The sequence below is a fragment of the Medicago truncatula genome, chromosome 3 (assembly GCF_003473485.1).
Source record: "Medicago truncatula cultivar Jemalong A17 chromosome 3, MtrunA17r5.0-ANR, whole genome shotgun sequence".
Taxonomy (NCBI): domain Eukaryota; kingdom Viridiplantae; phylum Streptophyta; class Magnoliopsida; order Fabales; family Fabaceae; genus Medicago; species Medicago truncatula.
The window spans coordinates 12,177,372-12,180,664 of record NC_053044.1 but is presented as its reverse complement, the minus strand read 5'-3'; the positions used below and the strand labels follow the sequence as shown (position 1 = coordinate 12,180,664).

The 3,293-nt window shown below is 39.9% G+C and overlaps 1 non-coding gene across 1 annotated transcript; it reads right to left on the bottom strand.

The window, feature by feature from the left end:
- Positions 1–816: 816 nt before the first annotated feature.
- On the bottom strand, positions 817–923 carry LOC112420624 (small nucleolar RNA R71). The gene has a single exon (XR_003010797.1). It is a non-coding gene; the product is annotated as a small nucleolar RNA R71 (small nucleolar RNA).
- Between the last annotated feature and the right edge of the window lie 2,370 nt (positions 924–3,293).

The window sequence follows — 3,293 nt, the reverse complement described above, 5'->3', positions numbered from 1 at the left end:
TTATAAGCTTTTCGTTTGGTTTGTGAAGGACTTGTTATTTAGATGAAACCAACGACCCCAAGACTCCTTTTATTATTATTATCTTTCAAACGCTTGAAAACCCCAACTTGCAATTCTTTTCTTCTCTAATCATTTCCAAAGGTTAATTGAATTAAACTACTCCCTGTCGGAACGATACTCTTTTCATACTACTTCGGTAAAACCGTGCACTTGCGGTTTTATCTCATCAAGTTTTTGGCGCCGCTGCCGGGGAGTTAACTAATTTAATTAACTCTTTCTTTGTGATTAGAACTCTTTCTTCTCCCTCTTTTCTTCTACTTCTTTCTTTCTGTTACCATTAACTTCTTGGGTTCTCGATTTCTTATGCGAAGAAGTAAAAGTCTAGGAGAATTTATTCCTGAGATTGAAAGATATTTGCATAAAAAAAAGAGAGAGGCACAAAATAATATTGCTATGGCTGAACACACTCTCAAAGAGTATGCTACTCGTTCAACGGAAGAGCCACAAACTATTATCGTGTACCCGACGGTTGAGGGTAACAATTTCGAGATCAAGCCTGCACTACTCAATTTGGTGCAGCAAAATCAGTTTTCTGGATCACCCACTGAGGATCCAAATCTCCATATTTCTTCCTTCCTTAGACTCAGTGGCACCATAAAAGAGAACCAAGAAGCCGTAAGACTTCATCTCTTTCCCTTCTCCTTAAGGGATACAGCTAGCGCTTGGTTCCATTCCCTATAAGTTGGTTCTATCGCTTCATGGGATCAAATGAGGCGAGCATTCCTTGCCCGATTCTTTCCCCCTTCCAAAACCACCAAATTAAGAGACCAAATCGCGCGGTTCAACCAAAAAGATGGGGAGTCTCTCTATGATGCGTGGGAGCGTTTCAAGGAAATGCTTAGACTTTGTCCCCACCATGGTCTAGAAAAGTGGCTCACAGTCCACACTTTTTATAATGGCCTAACATATACCACTAAGATGTCTGTTGATGCAGCTGCAGGTGGAGCACTAATGAACAAGAACTATACGGAGGCTTACACATTGATTGAAGACATGGCTCAGAATCACTACCAATGGACCAACGAAAGAGCCATCACCACCTCTACACTCTCCAAAAAGGAGGCAGGTATGTACGAATTCTCCGATTATGATCACCTCGCTGCTAAGGTTGATGCCTTAACTCAAAAATTTGAAAAACTTAATGTTAATGCTGTCACACCTTCACCTACATCTCCTCCTTGTGAAATCTGTGGTATATTTGGTCATATTGGTGTTGATTGACAGTTAGATAGTGCTACTAATAGTATTGAGCAAATGAATTATGCACAATACAACCAAGGAACGAGGCCAAATCAAAACTTTTACAAAAACCCTCAAGGTTCCTATAGGCAAGTAGCACCACCTGGCTATACAAACAACCAGAGGGTGGCTCAGAAATCTAGTTTGGAAATTCTGTTGGAAAATTGCATGATGAATCAGAATAAACAACTTCAAGAACTGAAAAACCAAACGGGATTTCTGAACGACTCTCTCTCCAAAGTCACTACTAAGGTTGATTCTATCGCCACACACACCAAGATGCTCGAAACCCAAAGCTCCCAAGTGGTCCAACAAGTGGCCACCTCTTCTCAAACACCAGGAGTCTTTCCCGGTCAACCTGAAACAAACCCCAAAGCTCATGTCAATGCTATTTCTCCTGGGGGTAGTAGGTTAAAAGAGACCGTTTCTAAAGCCAAAAGTGTCAAGGGAGAGATTGTTAAGCTTCTAGGTGAGAAGGATGCGATAGAGAAATCACATGAAGAAAACAAAGCCATTTCCCCATTAAGGCTCGTTAAGCTTAACTTGGAGGCTCAATTTAATAAATTCTTAAACATACTTAAAAAGATTTGCATTCAGATTCCCTTTGCTGAAGCTTTGTCTCGTATGCCTCTATATGCCAAGTTTTTAAAAGACATTTTTTCAAAGAAAAAGGCTATAGAGCAAAATGAGACAATAGCTTTGACAAGAGAAATAAGTGCAACCATCAAGAAGCCACCTCCAAAGCTTAGAGATCCAGGAAGTTTTGCCATCCCTTGTATGATAAGGAGTGAAACCTTAAATCGAGCCTTATGTGATTTAGGAGATAGTGTTAGTCTGTTGCCCTTACCCCTCTTTAAAAGGCTGGGAATAGGGGAGTTAAAACCTACCAAAACAACATTGAAGTTAGCCGATCGTTCTGATATCCAACCTGTCGGATATGTTGAAGAAATCTGAAGGTGAGAAAAACACAAGAAGGGGGGGTTGAATTGTGTTTTCTTTCTCTCTAAAAAATTCTTCTTCTGATATCACTTCAGAAGCTGGTTAGGAATGCTTCTGATGTGATGTTCAGAATCAGATATGCAGCGGAATAAAAACAGAGCAGAGAAAAGAAAGAGAGACACAAGCAATTATCCTGGTTCCTTCCACAAATCGGAAGTAGTCCAGTCCCCCTTGCACTTCCAAGGAGATTTCCACTAAAAATAATCACACAGATTACAAATGCTTAATACTCTCTAGTATGAGACTTCTCAAATGCTCAAGCACGCAGGCGAGAGACTTCCAATGCTCAAGCACTAAAGCAAGAGTCTTCTAATCGTCAAGCACGCAGGCGAGAGACTTCTAATCAAACAAAATTACACAGAAAATTGTTTGACTTTGAACACTTGATATACAATCAGTGGTGTTCACAATACAATGCAATAAAGACTCTAGACTTAAGAATTTCTAAGATATATCAAATCGGTGCAGAAATTCAAAGTGCTTTTTAGAATCAAATTTGGCAGAGTTTTGGCGCTTTTAACTTGTGTTGATGTCTCCTGCTAATCTTCAAGTCTTCACTCCTTTATACAGTGGTGAGTAGAGAGACGTTGAGATTTTTAGCACGTCTAAAGAGTCGTTGAGTTCCTTTGATCATCCACCAGTAATCTTTTGCCTGATTTGGGTGTAGTCCTATGAAGGATCAACTTCAAATTCATTCCTATCTTGAAGGATCATTTCTGCAGGCAGAGCTGTTGTCTTGTCTTGTAGCATAGACAAAAAAACAGAGTAGTGGAGGTAGTGGTTGTACACTTGTACTTTGTCAACTCTTCAAAGAAGGACAAACACCCAGTGCTTTTCAAATGACCGTTGGTACCTCCCTTTTAATTCATCGTTCTCTTAGACGAGGTTAAAACGAAAAACAGCTCCTTTGAAACTTCAGTTTAAAATATTCTGATCAACTGTAGCTTCTGGTGATGATATAGCTTCTGATGAAATCTTGCTTCTGATGGACTTCT